This window comes from Cervus elaphus, chromosome 11 (assembly GCF_910594005.1).
Source record: "Cervus elaphus chromosome 11, mCerEla1.1, whole genome shotgun sequence".
Lineage (NCBI taxonomy): Eukaryota > Metazoa > Chordata > Mammalia > Artiodactyla > Cervidae > Cervus > Cervus elaphus.
In genome coordinates, this window is record NC_057825.1 from 54,173,931 (window position 1) to 54,191,849 (window position 17,919).

General features: G+C 44.7%; 1 long non-coding RNA gene and 1 pseudogene across 4 annotated transcripts in view; one reads left to right on the forward strand and one right to left on the reverse strand.

Moving 5' to 3' along the window:
- LOC122703468 overlaps positions 1-17,919 on the reverse strand; it is a 186,826-nt gene that overhangs the window by 120,183 nt on the left and 48,724 nt on the right. The window contains exon 4 of one of the 4 annotated variants that reach the window (XR_006343496.1): positions 11,864-11,949. The exons of the other annotated variants lie outside the window; for them this stretch is intronic. This is a non-coding gene — a long non-coding RNA (uncharacterized LOC122703468). Of the gene's footprint in view, positions 1-11,863; positions 11,950-17,919 lie in introns of those variants that run through there. 4 annotated transcript variants of the gene reach the window in all.
- Positions 14,419-14,537, forward strand: LOC122704186 (annotated as a pseudogene).

Below are 17,919 nucleotides of genomic sequence, written 5' to 3' on the forward strand. Positions count from 1 at the left end.
TGCAATGGGGGAGACCTGGGTTCGATCCCTGGGTTGGAAAGAGCCCCTGGAGGAGGACATGGCAACCCACACCAGTATTCTTGCCTGGAGAATCCCCATGGACAGAGAAGCCTGGCGGGCTACAGTCTATGGTGTCACAAAGAGTTGGACACAACTCAGCGCCTAAGCAGAGCACAGAGCACAGAGTGAGATTCTACAAATCATCATCTGAAGAAATGGTTTATTCCCCACTTGGCTAAAGCTGCTTCCAAGGATGTAGACAATTTCCCTCACTCCAACACTCTCCAAATGTAATCAACTTGTTGAACAAGTGAGGGCAGAGCCAGTTTCTGAAGTAGATGTTATGGAACCATGGACTTTGAGTACCTGACCAACTTGTTATCAGTTACAGAGTCTATGAAAGAATAGTAATGATTGATTTCTAAATCTTGCTCTAATTTTAAACTTTAGCACAGAGTTCCAGAAATGACTTTAGAGGTTTTTAATTTTTATTTCCAACAACCTCCATTTAACAGCCATGGAATCTTGTAATAAGTATTTTGATTTTCATGCCCTTCTATTTACTAGTTTACAAAGTTAACAATATTCATTCTGTCTACCCTAAGGAATTTCTGAAAAGGGTAAAATGAAAACAGAGTATACAGACTTTATAAACTGTATCTCCCTTGTGAGTGAATGGGAGGAGGCATTTGTGACTATGCTGACATTTTCATAGCTCTATTGAGACATTTTTTAAAAAGCATCATATTGTTCTCACTGAGCAGAAACTCCATGTTACAGTTCCTCAATCTTAGCTGGCTAAGAAGCAAACTCTCTGGTCCTAAGAATCTTGAAAGACAAAGTGATTTAAAATGGATTAAGCCATTTATTTGTACTTGGAAGAGCCTCCAATGAGAGCTGGCAGTAAGAACCAACCTCCTCATGAGTCTGAATTGTATCCGCCCTTCCTTCCGTCTTTCTGCTCTTACCTCCATTTTTCCCTCATTCTTTCCTGGCTTTCTCCTTTCACTCACCAATTTATGCGATCACTCAACGTCTCTTGCACTGTCTGTTGAGTCTCTACCATGCTCCAGGTGCTACACCTGAGCAGGGTTTCACAGAATGGGTCAGATCCTCACCAGCTGAGGGACCATGGGTGAGCTGTTACTGGAAAAGTGCTCCAGAAATATACACTTCATTACTCCACCCCTGTAGACAATATTTTTCATTTCATTTTAAACTGCAAGCAGCGCTGCTGCATTCACTATATTAATGATCACTTCTAAAGGCTTTTTACTCTTGTAATCAAACCCAACGTATACAGACTAACCCCACATACAAAGTAACTAATAGGGAAACAAGTGATCAAGTCTTATACACTCAAATCATCTGTTAGTTCTCCAGCATTTACAGTAAGTGGTCTTGTAAACTGTTTTCAATGATTTAACTTTAAAAACCAATTTAACATCTAACTAGGTGGTAGGTACCCTGTTAGGGACTAAAAATATGAAGATAAGTGAATCAGAATCACTTCTCCCAACAAGCTCAAGTGATAGACAAGAGAATTGGTAATGTAATGTGATAAGAACTTCAGCAGAGAAATGCATAGAATGCCATGAAACACAAGTGAGGGAACTGATCACTTGCCAGGGAGGAATCAGGCAAAGCTATAGAGAGGTGGTATTATGAAAAAAAAAAAAAAAAAAAAGAACAATTTAAGAAGCAAATGAAAGAATGAGCTCCTGTATCTGTGGTCCAGAGATGAGTTTCCCAGGTCCCTTCTATGTATCTGCTCCACTCTCTTTGTGAGTAGTCTTGGAGCAGTATGCCTGGATTCTATGCCCTCCCCCTTCCTTGCTCTGCCCCTTCACCCAAAGTCAAGAGCGCAGGGAGCCCACGAACTCCAAGCTGAAGGGAATGGGCACAATAAGGTTGGAAGTAGGTCCTATGCATTTAAGAATCTTAGGCAGGGGAGGGCCAGAGGGTAACAGCACTTAACATTTTCTGATCTCTTACTTCCTAAACATGTTGGGAATCTTAAAAACCAAAATTCAGTCCATCCTTGTGGCAATGAATAATTAAAGAAATATTCTTGAATTAAACTAATGTTTATTGACTATCCGCTGTGTACCACTAACAGGTACAGTAATAAAATAGATAGGTGACATTCCTGCTCTGATAGACCCTATCCTCTCATGGATTTTATCCACAGAGGGCTAAAGCAATTCATCCAAAGGTACAGAGCTAGGAAGTGGTAGAGCTAGGACTGAAACCTTGCTCTTTCTGACTTCAAGTCCTACACTCTCAACACTCCTGAAATAAAGTCAAAACCAAACAAATCCTGTGTGTGCTCACAGGAGAGAGGTAAGCAACAGATGGAACCGGAGTCTAACTCACCCCTTGACCCCAGGCATTGGCAGTTTCTGAGGTATGATTAGATGTCTATGTCTGGGGTTTTGTAAGCTGCCCAGATTATTTTGAGAACCAGTGTCCCAGGTGTTGCAGGGAGCCGCTCTGGAGTTCCTCAGAGGAAGGAAAGGAGGTGGTTCGTTTTACACAGGCCCCTTGACTCTCACCTGAACCGAACATCCCCACTTTTATCTTGTTCATATCTTGGTCCTCTGCCTCAGGTTGCCACTAAAGAAAGAACTCTGATGCTAACAAAATAAACAAATTTGAACCACTCTCTTAAGGTTCTCAGATGTAAAAAATCAATGGAGTTTTTGCATCAAGAAAACCTCTTGGCATCATTTTGGATGTTACATACTGGTGCTTTGGTTATAGCATTCTTATATGCTATTGTAGAAAAGGAATAAATTGCTTGAATTATTAGAAAAATGTCCTGACTTAGCATAAGTGTCAATGAATGCTATAAAACTAGAGCTTATACTAACCTTTACATATTCACTCAGTGCATATTTATGGGGCATCTACTATGTTCTAGATGATGAGGACCAGTCATTCCTAAAGGAGACCAACCCCTGACTATTCATTGCAAGGACTGATGCTGAAGTTGAAGCTCCAATACTTTGGCCACCAGATAGGAAGAGCCAACACATTAGAAAAGACCCTGATGCCCTGATTGAGGGCAGGAGCAGAAGTGGGTGGCAGAGGATGAGACGGTTACATAGCATAACTGACTCAATGGACATGAGTTTGAGCAAACACTGGGAGATAGTTGGGGACAGGGAAGCCTGGTGTGCTGTGCTCCGTGAAGTCGAAAAGAGTCAGACATGACTTAGCAACTGAACAACAATAAGATGATAAGGATATCACTATGAAGTTGAGAGACAAGGTGACTTTCAGGTAGCATATATTCTGATCAGTTCAGTTCAGTTCATTTGCTCAGCTGTGTCTAACTCTTTGCAACACCATGGACTGCAGCATGCCAGACTTCTCTGTCTTTCACCAACTCCCGAGCTTGTATATTCTGATAGGGGAGACAAATAGACAAATATACAAAGGAGATAGTGTTGAGCCATGCACATCTTTCAGTCCTGGGTCCAGTCTACCTGCAGTCCTATAAAAGAGGGCTCAGGGCTCCTCCTCGGTCCTCTCAAACACTGAGGAGCCGTTTTCCCTCTTAATGGGGACTGGGACGGGGGCTCAGAGGCTCAGTTCATGTGGGTCTGCTGGCATGTGCGGCAGCTGCCACTGCTGTGGCCTCTATCTTCAAAGGCTTACCAAAGATCTGATGGATTCTGGAAACCAGCCTGCCTATGAGGAGGGATAGGCCTTGGTTTCTGGACATCAGAGGGAGTGTCCTTTGATAACAAGAAATCTAAGTTATCTACACTTCGTTAAGGCTGCTTGGCCTTTAAAACCATTTTGAAATGTCCAGAAGCTTCCCAAGTGGCACAGTGGTAAACAATCTTCCTACCAAAGAAGGAGATGCAAGAGATGCAGCTTCAATCCCTGGGAGATCCCCTGGAGTAGGAAATGGCAACCCACTCCAGCATTCTTGCCTGGAAAATTCCGTGGACAGAGGAGCCTGGTGGACTACCGCTTAAAGGATCACAAAGAGTCGAGCACAAGTAAGCACAGGGAAGTCGGACACAACAGAAACCCATATTCTGAGAGGTGGTCATTTCCATACATCCTGTTGCTTCAATCCTGAAAGAACAGACATCCAATCCATCAGATGTCTGGAACTCGGCCTGGAGAGAGGATCTGCATCTTTATCTGGATGAACATTCACAAACAATTTGAGCTTAACTGTTATACGTCACACAATCTGATTTCAAGGCTAGAGATAGGTGTTAAGGCAGAGGGCAACCACCTATCATCTAACAAGTGGATATATAAGAAAAATGTATAATAAGCATATCAACAGCTGGCCTGTAAATGAGAATGTAAAGGTAGTTCAAGCTCCATGGAGACAATCTGTTCTCCTAAACATGGTCTCATTCTTTAACATTCTTTTTGTGGCCTCAGCAAGAAGGATGCCTATCTTCTATGGATATGATCACAAGTTTTAAATGACTGAAGTGAAAATTAATGAGTTTTGTTTTTCTTTAAATGGCTATACGCAAACTTCAAACAGTTCTGTTGTAGTCAAATCAACCCCATGAGAAATTTTCAGACTCATAACTTTCATTCCACTGGGTTCATCTCCCAGCTTAAAAGACTTGTTTATAAGACAGCATTTATTATTTTCTTCTCTTACTAAATAAAAAGTTATACACACTTCAAAGTTAAAAAAAAAAATTAAAGGCACCAAGAAACAAGTTAAAATCACCCAGAAATGTTTAGGTAGAAATACAAATAAGAATAATTTGGAGTCTTTTCCTCCAGTCTTACATATTATATAATATTTTTAGATGAGTAACGATTCTGTTAAGAACCTGAACTACCCACACATCAGGGCAGAGTTCCATAATTAGTGGCAGGGGTGAAGATGGAAGATGCTCTCTGACTACTGAATTGGCAAGATCAGAAATGAATGGCGCCATAAAGATCCCAAGTCTTTCATTAATGCTTAAATCTGAGGCTTTATTTATAAGGAGATTCTAAATTCTAGTCTGGTCTCACCTGGCTGCCTTTGATAGAGGTAGCCTGCTTGCCATGCTCATGAAGAAAAAAGTCCCAAGTTCCATAAAGACTTTTCCCCCCACACCTAAAGGGGAGAGAAAGATACTGGCAAGTCAGGGGCAGAATTAGGGCAAACCCTAAAAAACTTCTTTCCCTTTGGGATCAGCTGACCTAAAGTCAGGATTGACTATTCCAGCTGGGGTCAGAGCAGTGACTGCAGAGGGAGAGGTGATGTCCAGAGGCAAAGCTGCTGCCCAGATTTTAAGCAGCCTGGACCATTGTCTATACCTTACGTGCATGCATGCTAAGTCGCTTCAATCGGTCCAACTCTTTTCAACCCTGTGGACTATAGCCTGGCTCCTCTGTCCATGGGATCGTCCAGGCAAGAATACTGGAGTGGGTTGCCATGCCCTCCTCCAGGGGATCTTCCCAACCCAGGGATTGAAACCACGTCTTATAGTCTCCTGTATTGGCAGGTGGGTTCTTTACCACTAGCACCAGCTGGGAAGCACTTGTCTATAGTACTGCTTTCCAAACTTGAGCCAGCATCAAAGTGCATATGAAATATGTGTGTGTTTGTTTAGCTGCAAAGTCGTGTTTGACTCTTTTGCGACCCCATGGACTGTAGCCCACCGGACTCTTTTGTCCATGAAATTTCCCTAGCAAGAGTACTGGTGTTGGTTGCCATTTCCTTCTCTGGGATCTTCCTGGACCAGGGATAGAACCCACATCTCCTGCATTGACATGTGGGTTCTTTACCACTGAGCCACCGGGGAAGTATACATGATAATACATTTCTGTTTGTTTTCCTTTTGTTAAAAAAAGAAAAAGAAAAAAGACTCCCTCTGAGGGTTTTTAAACCACATGTTGCTCAGCTCCCACCCCAGAGTCTCTGATTCAATAGACCTTGGGCAGGGCCTGAGAATTTGCATTCCTATCAAGTTATCCCAACACCAGAGTCCCAGGATCACACTTTGAGAACCACAGGTCTACACTGACACTTGCTCTGTGGAACACAGGTTCAGAACTCAGGCTTACAAGGCAGACAGACCTGATTTTCATTCCTGGTTCCATCACCTATAACTATATAAACCTGGGTGAGTAATTTGATTCATCTGAGCCTCTGTTTCCTCATACATCAAAAAGGGATAATAAGGTTATTCCAAGAAATGGAACATATAGTTGATGTTGTGTTAAGCAGATTACTCAGCTCACAGTAAATACTCAATACGTGATTTTGGGCTTCCCTGGTAGCTCCAACGGTAAGGCGTCTGTCTGCAATGCTGGAGACCCGGGTTCGATCCCTGGGTCGGGCAGATCGCCTGGAGGAAGAAAGGGCAACCTACTCCAGTACTCTTGCCAGGAAAATCCCATGGACAGAGGAGCCTGGTAGGCTACAGTCCGTGGGGTTGCAAAGAGTCGGACACGACTGAGCAACTTTACTTTAAAGTTTCACCTTAAAACCCTTCTGTAATCTTTCTGCATCTGTTAGTACTGATCCCCCAACCCTCTAAAATGCTGGCTCACTCCCCTCCCTTTCCAACCCGCCTGGTGTGAAGGAAAGCACCTGCCCCCACCAGGCCTCCCAACTCAGCCAGCAAGTGCCTCTGACCAGGCTAGTCCTCTGCTGCCACCTTGTGGCCTGAACTCGCCTAACAACTTGCAGGTTAATCTGTTCAGCAGGTGCCTGGGGCTGCAATCCCGAAACAGGTTTTTCTTTGCAAAGGAGCCAGAGGTGGTGCCCACTCAGGCTGCAGGGGGTTAGGAGGACCCTGAAGGAGTCTTCTCGGCCAGATCAATCGAAAGGGCCATGTTTTCGGAAGACTGCAAAACAACACAGGTGCTAAGATGAGGACCAGGAGACTCGGAGAGCCACCTGCTGCTCCCCAGGCAGGAATCTGGAGGCTTCCACTGACCTCACACCTGCCCTGGTCATCAGCCTTCAGAGCAGCACCTCTGCTGTGGTCATTTCTGAGGATTCCTGGAACCTCAGAGTTTATCTCTTCAGATTGCTCTTGCTGCTGCCAAAGCCATGTCAGGAACAAGGTTATTATGGGGACCAAGGAGGTCCCATGCTGGAACCCATTTCTGGTGGAATGCTCATCATACTAAGTCTCTGGGATAAGTCCAGTGCTTAAGTAGGAAAAGACACAGGACACAGGGATGTCGGCAGTGAAATGAGTCCCCAAGACGCTCTTGCCATCTTGTTTTTCATTCCCATTGCAAGCAGTTCACTAAGGTGTCAACAGGAATTGTGGTTGTTCAGTCACCAAGTCATCTCCGACCCTTTGCAAGCCCATGGACTGCAGCGTGCCAGGCTTCCATGTCTTCCGCAATCCCCCAGAATTTGCTCAAACTTATGTCCGTTGAGTCAGTGATTCCATCCAACCATCTCATTCCCTGCCACCCCCTTCTCCTCCTGCCCTCAATCTTTCCCAACACCAGGGTCTTTTCCAATGAGTCAGCTCTTTGCATCAAGTGACCAAAGTATTAGAGCTTTAGCTTCCCTGATAGCTCAGCTAGTAAAGAATCCACCTGCAATGCAGGAGACCCGGTTCAATTCCTGGGTTGGGAAGATCCACTGGAGAAGGGATAGGTCACCCACTCCGGTATTCTTTGGCTTCCGTTGTGGCTCAGCTGGTAAAGAATCGGCCTGTAATGTGGGAGACCTGGGTTCAATCGCTGGGTTGAGACGATCCCCTGGAGAAGGGAAAGGCTACCCACTCCAGTATTCTGGCCTGGAGAACTCCATGGTCTGTATAGTCCATAGGGTCACAAAGAGTTGGACATGACTGAGTGACTTTCACTAATGTTAAGATTCAGCATCAGTCCTTTCAATGAATATTCAGGGTTGATTTCCTTTAGGATTGACTGGTTTGATCTCCTTGCAGTCCAAGGGACTCTCAGGAGTCTTCTCTAACACCACAAAGTTTCTTCAGCGCTGAGCTTTCTTCATGGTCCAACTCTCACATCCACACGACTACTGGAAAAACCAAAGCTTTGACTAGATGGAACTTTGTCGACAAAATACTGTCTCTGCTTTTTAATACATTGCCTAGGTTTGCCATAGCTTTCCTTACAAAGAGCAAGTGTCTTTTAATTTCATGGCAGTGATTTTGGAGCCCAAGAAAATAAAATCTGTCACTGTTCACACCGTTTCCTCGTCTATTTGCCATGAAGTGATGGGACTGGATGCCATGATCTTAGTTTTTAGAATTCTCAATGGGGGAGAAAATGCAAATTGCTTTATTTCTTAACTACTTTATCCTTCCCTGCTGGAAAGCAGAGCTCTTAATGAGAGTTTGAACATAACTCATAACTTTGAGGACACTTCTGGTTATTAAAACTTACCTGGGCCAGTTTTAAACTCCTCTCATATTCTCCTATCCCATCTTTTCACTAAGTACAGGGCCCCTGACTCCTGGAGCAGAGGAAGCAGAAGAAGACCTGGTCTAGCTTGGGGTGCCTCCTTCCCCCTCATTCTGCAGCGCACGGGAGGAGGTAAAGGTCAGAGTGCAATGTCCCTCTACTCGACTGCCATTCTCAGAGCCCTCTCTCCATTAGCAGCTTTCTTAGAAAACACAAACTGACCCCTTGGCAGGAAGTCAAGTGCTGGCTCTCCCTTAGGGACACACCAGGGCTCTTTGGAGAGTGCTGTCAAGACACCCTGGGCATAGTGCCCTGTGGGAGGGTGGGCTCCAACAGCTCCCCACCATCTACCTCCACCCCCACCCCAAGGGACCAACACCAGAAGTGGACCCAAGGATAGTTTCTGCCAGGATCTCTGGCAGCTTTGGCTGGGGGTCTTGTGGATTACTTCTGTTTAGTTTCCACAGGAAACTCACATCTTTGCCCTAAGAGAAACATGAATGCAGGCTGTTTCCATAACCACGCTCAACCCCCCAAAACATGGCCAGGACAGATCAGTAAGGAGCATCCTTCTAGAAAATGAAAAGCTGTCTGTCTCTTCTTGCAGGTCCCCCAAAGTCTTCACAGGTGATATACTTGGAGACTTGCCTTCACCCAACTCCCCACTCCACCTCCACTGGAGAGAGGAGAGATGAACTTTCTCCTTCCCCAACAGGGAGGGCAAGGAAGCATCTCTCCTAAGGACACTCATGCCCTGAGGCTCCCAGCACTGACAGCTCTCCCTCCCTGTGTCCTCTCTTCCCAGAGCAATAAACTTCCCGCAGAGTGGGGAGTGAGGAATGTCACCCAGACAGCTGCCACGTCTCAGGAAGGCGAGGCTAGGAGTGGGGTGCACTTTGGGCATCTCTCTTTAGAGTGTGGGTTATTTGGTACCCCTTCATCCTCATTTTTGGGCCTCTAGGTACCGATGCTGGGCAATTGACAGGTCCCACTCAGCATCTGCTCCCTAGACAGTTGGGTCCAGCACTCATGCAGGCCTTGAAGGGAGTAAAAGGCAAAGCATTGATTCTTCTCCAGAGGCTGCCACTAGTCAAATTCTTGACGGGCTTCTTTAAGACTTGGTGGTGGTGGTTTAGTCACTAAGTCATGTCCAACTCTTGCAACCCCCACCCCATGGACACCGAGCTTCTCTGTCCATGGGATTATCCAGGCAAGAATACTGGAGTGGGCTGCCATTTCCTCCTCCAGTGGATCTTCCTGACCCAGGGATTGAAGCCACATCTTCTGCACTGGCAAGCAGGTTCTTTACCCCTAGCACCACCCTTCCCAGCCTTGTGACCAAGGCTTCAAAGGAGTAGGCGTGAGGATAGGTGGACATGACACATATAATTTTGGGTGAAAGGAGGAAAGTTCCAGAATAAGAGCCCATGGTCAAGAAGAGTGCACTCATTTCGGCAGCAGTAGGCAATCAGAAGCATGAGTCCTGGGTGCCAGGGCAGAGGGTGAGAGGAAGTTTGTAGATTAACAATTAACCAACAGAAAGCACACTCATTGACTTCACATTTTTTCCTCCTTATACAGATACAAATATGCCCAGATGCAGTATGGGAGAATCCCTCCTCAATGCTAAAACTTTCTGAGGGAACAAAAGAAAAACCTCCTGAACTAGTTTTAACCACCTTTGTATTGTTTTAATTTGTCTTAGCAGCAAAGAAACTTTCTTTTGTGAACTCAGGGCTTCAAAGCCGGCTTTGTTTTCATGCATGGTATTGATCTGGATTCTCTGGAGGGTGTCTTGACATCTCTCCACACCTTCCCTGATTAATCCAGCAAGTCCAACAGGCCCTCCTCCACTGACAGGGAGAGGGAGGTGCAGAGAAACTCAGAGCCTCCTCAGAGGTAACAAAACCTGTCCACAGTGGAGCGTGAGCTGAATACTAAGTCAACACCCAGGGCTATGTGAGCGCTTCTAAACATCTCAGTATCCCAGCTCTGAGAAAGCCCTGAGGTCTCTCTGGTGAAAGGAACCATGGGATTTTCATGTTTTTTGCTTCCTACCTGATGTCACCTCTTGGAAGGCAGCCCCTTGTTTCTCTTCCCTGAGAGAGAACTGGACAAGCCATCCAGGATCCTGGTTCCCAGCCTGGCTTCATCTACCCCATGGATGGCACTCTGCCAAATCCCCTCTCGTGGCATCAGTTTTCACATCTGTCAAGCAAAAGGCTGGAAGATTTCTCAAGTTCAGCTCAGCTGCTGCTTCTCTCTGACACAGTGTCTGACTGAATCCTTCATTTGACAAGCCACTGGAGTCTTACCTCAATCATCCCAGGCCTCTAGAACAAAGCAGGAGAGGCAGTGGCTTAAACAACAGGCATTTAGTTCAGAACAGGTCTTTAGACAGACATTAAACACTGGCATGTCTGAAGGAATAGAGAGGAGAGAGAGGCTTACCAGACTGGTTTCAACAAAAATATCTTACATACCTGATAAATATTTATCAGCCCAAAAGGGATAAACTTATTCCACTTATATGTCTGATATTTTGGCAGTTTGGTTCCTGAACATTCAGATCTGAGTTCTCAGGCTTGGACTCAGACACCTGGAAGCCAGAGCTCAGCAGAACTGTGTGATTTCCAGGTGCTCTGATTGGCCTGGGGGTAGAGATTATGGGGTGTAAGATGATAAATCAGGGGAAAGTTTACTGTGTATCCTAAATATATTTATAAAAGTCTCAGAGATATCAAGTCACAGAAGAAAGAAAAGTGAGAGAATTCTGTTGTCAGCTGTCTCCACTCACTTCACTTAAAAAAGCAGCTGAGTCCTGAGTGAGGGGACACTTGGCAGGTTTGACTAAGCCCACTTATCCAAAATTTGACCCCATTCCCTCACCCCTCAAAACACATACTGTGAGGAAAGGGAGCTTAGAGCCTGTCTTAGTTGCTTCCCTGGATCCCTGTCCTTTTGGACCTGGGGTGTACTTACCGTGGGGCCTCAACAGAGTGGAAATGGAGAGAACAAGCAGAGAAGGTCAGAGAGGCTCCATGGCCTTGGAGGGGATAAAACCATGGACCCCAGGTTAGTGACTTGGGTTTCAGTCCATGTGGAGCCAGGCATTGAACCTCAGGCTTCTCATTCATAAAACAGGGACAAAAATATCCATCTCACAAGGTTAGAGCATTTTCCTTCCTTTCCTCTTATGCCTCCATGCCTGGCATAGAGAAATAATTTGGGAGACGTTTACTGAATAAACTTCATATCTGTCCAGAGACAGCACTGAGTCTTCAGGTAAAATTTCAACTTATTATCACCTAAACACTGTGCAGCTATGCGTGCATGCTCAGTAGTGACCGACTCTTTGTGACCCCATGGACTGTAGCCCACCAGGCTCCTCTTTCTAAGGGATTTCCCAGGCAAGAATACTGGAGTGGGTTGCCATTTCCTCCTCCAGGGGATCATCCCGACTTAAGGATCAAACCTGCATCTCCTGCATCTCTTGCATTGGCCAGCCGATGATTCTTTACCACTGCGCCACCTGGGAATCCCTCTTACCTAAAGGTTCTCTCTCCAAAGCTGAAAAATAAACCCAGAGTACCTCAATTGGAATATTACCTAGATGTCTAGCTCCTGGCTTATCTTTTCATCTTTTGTAGTTCTAGGACCTCCCATCTGAACACTATGTTTTCCCAAAACAGGCGAGAGACCCACAGGCAACAAACAGGGCAGCCGCTGCTTCACTGAGAGATTGGCTTCCTTCCCATCAGGGATTCCACAGTCCTCATTGCTAGGATTTGGAGTAGAAGTTTTCCAGGTAATTTAAATGTACCTCAAACTACCTAGGCAAGAATACTGGAGTGGGTTGCCATTTCCTTCTCCAGGGAATATAAATGCTCCACACCTCAAAACTCTCACCCACACCATAAACCTGGGATCTCAAGGACCAGCTTCTATCTAAGGGGGAAAAAAGATGGACCAAAATCCCAGCTTCTTCCAGTTCAGTCAGTTCAGTCGCTCAGTCATGTCCAACTCTTTGCAACCCCATGAATGGCAGCACGCCAGGCCTCCCTGTCCACCACCAACTCCCAGAGTTTATTCAAACTCATGTCCATCGAGTTGGTGATGCCATCCAGCCACTCATCCTCTGTTGTCCCCTTCTTCTCCTGCCCCCAATCCCTCCCAGCATCAGGGTCTTTTCCAATGAGTTAACTCTTCACATGAGGTGGCCAAAGTATTGGAGCTTCAGCTTCAGCATCAGTCCTTCCACTGAACACCCAGGACTGATCTCCTTCAGGATGGACTGCCTGGATCTCCTTGCAGTCCAAGGGACTCTCGGGAGTCTTCTCCAACACCACAGTTCAAAAGCATCAATTTTTCGGTGCTCAGCTTTCTTCATAGTCCAACACTCACATCCATACATGACCACTGGAAAAACCATAGTCTTGACTAGTCGGACCTTTGTTGGCAAAGTAATGTCTCTGCTTTTTAATATGCTGTCTAGGTTGGTCATAACTTTCCTTCCAAGGAATCAGCATCTTTTAATTTCATGGCTGCAATCCCCATCTGCAGTGATTTTGGAGCCCAGAAAAATAAACTCAGCCACTGTTTCCACTGTCTCCCCATCTATTTCCCATGAAGTGATGGGACCAGATGCCATGATCTTAGTTTTCTGAATGTTGAGCTTTAAGCCAACTTTTTCACTCTCCTCTTTCACTTTCATCAAGAGGCTCTTTAATTCCTCTTCAATTTCTGCCATTATGGTGGTGTCATCTGCATATCTGAGGTTATTGATAGTTCTCCTGGCAATCTTGATCCCAGCCTGTGCTTCTTCCAGCCCAGCGTTTCTCATGATGTACTCTGCATATAAGTTAAATAAGCAGGGTGACAATATACAGCCTTGACGTACTCCTTTTCCTATTTGGAACCAGTCTGTTGTTCCATGTCCAGTTCTAACTGTTGCTTCCTCACCTGCATACAGGTTTCTCAAGAGGCAGGTCAGGTGGTCTAGTATTCCCATCTCTTTCAGAATTTTCCACAGTTTATTGTGATCCACACAGCCAAAGGCTTTGGCTTAGCTAATAAAACAGAAGTAGGTGTTTTTCTGGAACTCTCTTGCTTTTTCAATGATCCAGACGATGTTGGCAATTTGATCTCTGGTTCCTCTGTCTTTTCTAACACCAGCTTGAATATGTGGAAGTTCACGGTTCACGTATTGCTGAAGCCTGGCTTGAAGAATTTTGAGCATTACTTTACCAGCATGTGAGATGAGTGCAATTGTGTGGTAGTTTGAGCATTCTTTGGCATTGCCTTTCTTTGGGATTGGAATGAAAACTGACCTTTTCCAGTCCTGTGACCACACTCCCTCCCCAAAATCTCAGGAAATGCAACTTTGGCCTGTGTCCCTTTGATTATAATTGATTTTAGTTCATTGTTTAGCAGAGACAACAGAACACCACACACAAATCTTGGACTATCCTTAGCCCTTCATCTGGAGCTGGAAATGAATTTTATTTCACTCTCTCACACTGCAGCCTACAAGTAGAAGCAAGGGCTCTATTACAAGAAAGAGTAGGAAAGCAAGGGTGCCTCTCCAGGAAGCCCTGTGGTAAAACAGCCAAGTGAGCAGGACCCAGGGCTCCATAAGATAACACACAACTCTAGGAAGAGATGACTCTTGTCCTCTGACTGGTCATGTCACGAAGCTTCCAGGCTTCTGCTGTGATATGATTGCTGGTAACAGAAAAACAGCGGTTCTGCTAATTTCCTTTAATTTCAGTTTGCCTGTTTTCCTATGTCTCTACACCACAGCCTTTTCTCCTCTTTACCTGGAAAATGCCTACTGCCTTTCCCTGCACTTTCCTGAGCCCTTACTCTGTAGTTCCCCTGAGCTCAGAACCTGGAATGGAGCGCTGCCCAACAGAAATACAATACTAGACACACATGTAATGTTACATTTTTTAATCACTGCATTAAAAAAAAAAACTAAAAGGAATCAAGTGAACCTAATTTTAATAGTACATTTTATTCAACCTGATATATATATGTAACTATGGCCATACCACCCTGAACATGCCAGATGGTATCTGATCTCAGAAGCTAAAAAGGGTCAGGCCTGGTTAATACTTGGATGGGAGACCATCTGGGAATACCTGGTGCTGTAGGGCTTGGAGGAGGAAATGGCAGCCTGCTCCAGTATTCTTGCCTGGGAAATCCCATGGACAGAGGAGCCTGGTGGGCTACAGTCCATGGGGTCACAGAGTCAGACACGACTTAGCAACTAAACACATAAATCTAAATGTGTGTGTGTGTGTGTGTGTGTGTGTGTGCATCCAAACTCAGTCGTGTCCAACTCTTTATGACCCCATGAATTGTAGCCCACCAGGCTCCTCTGTCCATGGGATTTTCCAGGCAAGAATACTGGAGTGGGTTGTCATTTCCTTCTTCAGTGGATTGTTCCTGACCCAGGGATCAAACCCACACCTCTGCATCTCCTGCATTAGCAGGTAGGTTCTTTACCAGCTGAGCCACATCTCTTACCCATATATCTAAATATATGTATCTAGGGAGAGTCGCTCAGTCATGTCTGACTGTTTGTGACCCCATGGACTGACTGTAGCCCACCAGGCTCCTCTGTCCATGGAATTCTCCAGGCAAGAATACTGGAGTGGGTAGCCATTCTCTTCTCTAGGGGATCTTCCCAACCCAGGGATTGAACCCAGGTCCCCAGGACTGCAGGTGGATTCTTAGCCACCAGGGAATAGTATCAATTCAATGTGGAATCAACATTTTTAAAATATTAATGAGATATTTTCCTTCTATTTTTTCCTTTTGCAACACAGAGTATCTTCTACTCTTAGGACACAAATCAATCCAGACTGGCCACATCTCAAGTGCTCAGTAGCCACCTGTGGCTGGTAAATGCTGAACTGACAGTACAGCTTAATATAACAGCTCACACACTGCAGTCTAATTTTGTGTTGACACATTCATCTGCCCTCTTAGCATGCTGGACCTTAAAAACAGGACCAGTAACAGTGACCGACTCATAGAAGCTATATAATAACACCTTGTGGATGATTGACTGGATTAATAAATCACTGTCACCATTGACCACTCACTGGTAAAAACAGCTCTGCTGAAGAAGGGAAGGAGAAGGGGATGTGTTTGGAGTTAGCTATTTTGAGTTAAAAGCTACTATGAGATTCTTGGATTAGGATGCTCAGAAATATCTCAAAAAATAGAGATGGGAGCTCAGAGAAAGAAAAGGATGAAAAATAAAAGTGATGAAGGCATGGTTTGGGAAGGTTTTCTTTACTGCAGAGAAAAGAAACACACCCATCCATTTCACATGAAAATGCTGTGGACCATTTCTAAGAAAAGTCACAATGGCATTGAAAAAAAAAATCCTCGTGTGCAAACACCTCCTGTGTTAGTTATCTGAAATAAGTCCTAGACAAGGTGGAAATGGAGATGGGATCCATGTGCAAAGTCCTCCTATGCAGGAGGATTCCCTACCTCTGCTGAGTCCGTTCTCTTCATTCTCTTCCTCTTACCCACTTCTCCAAATGATCAATACTTTCCCTGGTGGCTCAGACAGTAAAGAATCTGCCTGCAATGCAGGAGACCTGGGTTCAATCCCTGAGTCAGGTAGATTCCCTGGAGAAATAAATGGCAACCCACTCCAGTATTCTTGCCTGGGAAATCCCATGGACAGAGGAGCCTGGAGGGCTACAGTCCAAGGGGTCTCAAGGTGTCAGACACGACTGAGTGATTAACACTTTCTTTTACTTTCAAACAGTAAAGAAGTCTCTTTTGCAAACTCCCTCATATTAGAGCAGTGCTTCTCAAAATCGTTTTTTAGAGCAGTGCATATACATCGGCCAAGGATCTTGTTATAAAATGTGGGTTCCGACTCAGTAAGTCTGGGATGGAGCCTGAGATTCTACTTTGCTGATGTGTTCCAGGGGATACAAATGCTGCTAGCCCTCGAGTAACTGGGCATTAGGGGTTAGAGACTTTACCCAGATTTGAATTTTGATTTCCATAGAAGAATCCCAGAAAGTACTTTAGCCTATAGGAAAACAAGAAATTTCAGGGATTGGATAGGGCCAATAACCTCCCCCCCCGCCGAATCCTGCAAACAACCCCACAAAAGCAGCTCTCCTGAATATCCCTGCTGGTCCAGTGGTTAAGAATCCACCTGCCAATGCAGGGGGCATGGGTTTAATCCCCAGTGTGGGAGGATTTCACATGCAGGAAGAGCAGCTAAATCTGAAGCCAGACACAACTACTGAGCCCACACACCCCAGAGCCTGGGCTTTGTAACCAGAGAAACCACCACAATGAGAAGCCCGCACACCACAGCTAGAAAGTAGCCCCCGCTCGCCACACTAGAGAAGACCCACACGTAGCAACGAAGAACCAGTGCAGTCAAAAATAAGACAAATAAATTGAAAAAAGAATAAGTGCTCTACTTATAGGTAAAGCTATCTAATAGGTGGTAGTTATGATATGTAGACTTGAAATGGGTATGTTTTGTTATATATAAATTATACCTCCATAAAACTGATCTAAGGGCTTCCCTGGTGGCTCAGTGGTAAAGAATCTACCTGCCAGTGCAGGAGACATGGGTTCAATCTCTAGGTCAGGAACATCTCCTGGAGAAGGAAATGGCAACCCACTCCAGTATTCTTGCCTGGGAAATCCCTTGGGGAGAAGAGTCTAGCAAGCTACAGTCCATGGTGTCGCAAAGAATCAGACACAACATAGTGACTGATCAACAACATTTGTGATACAGTACAATTCTTGCAGGAATTAAGAGTGGATTTTAATCCCATCTGTTCCACTTACTGGCTATGTGGTTTTGTGAATTTTCCTTTGCTTCTATGGATCTAAGTTTCCTTATCTCTGAGATCGACATAATATTACATAACTCTCAGGAGTTTCTTCAAATTCAAATAAAATAGCATATATGACATTGCCTGACATATGTTAGAGGTTCAGCAAATGCTCACTAAATCTCAACCAAAATATTTTCCAGTTACCGTGAGAGGGTAGCACTGGAATAAACCTGAAAGGATGAGAAAAAAATTCTTCAAGAGACATATGCCTGCTTTTAGGTTGATTAAAGCTCAGTGGTTAGAATATTTGTCTTCAACTAAATGCATCCCCCTGTATAAAAGCAATGCAAATACATTCCAAGCAAATGTCTTCAGAGAAAGGGCATAATTTCATCTTTACCTATTTTCATATTTCTTTACAGTTGCCATGAGAATATTTTAATAACCTCCATGGAGTTGAAAGTGATGCAGGTAATTGCCGTAAGTAATTTAAGGGCTATTAAAGCTAACAAACCTCTCCTGTGAAATACCTTGTTAAGCAGTGATCAGCAGAAAACATGTAAAAATTGTGTGCAGTGTAAATTCAGGCTCTTTCTCCAGTTAAGCTGAAGTGAAAATGTAATTACATTACACATAAGAGGGGTACAGATATTAAAGCTTTTCCTGCTCCAGCCTTGGGTTGACTCAGGCTGAAGATGCCCTGGTA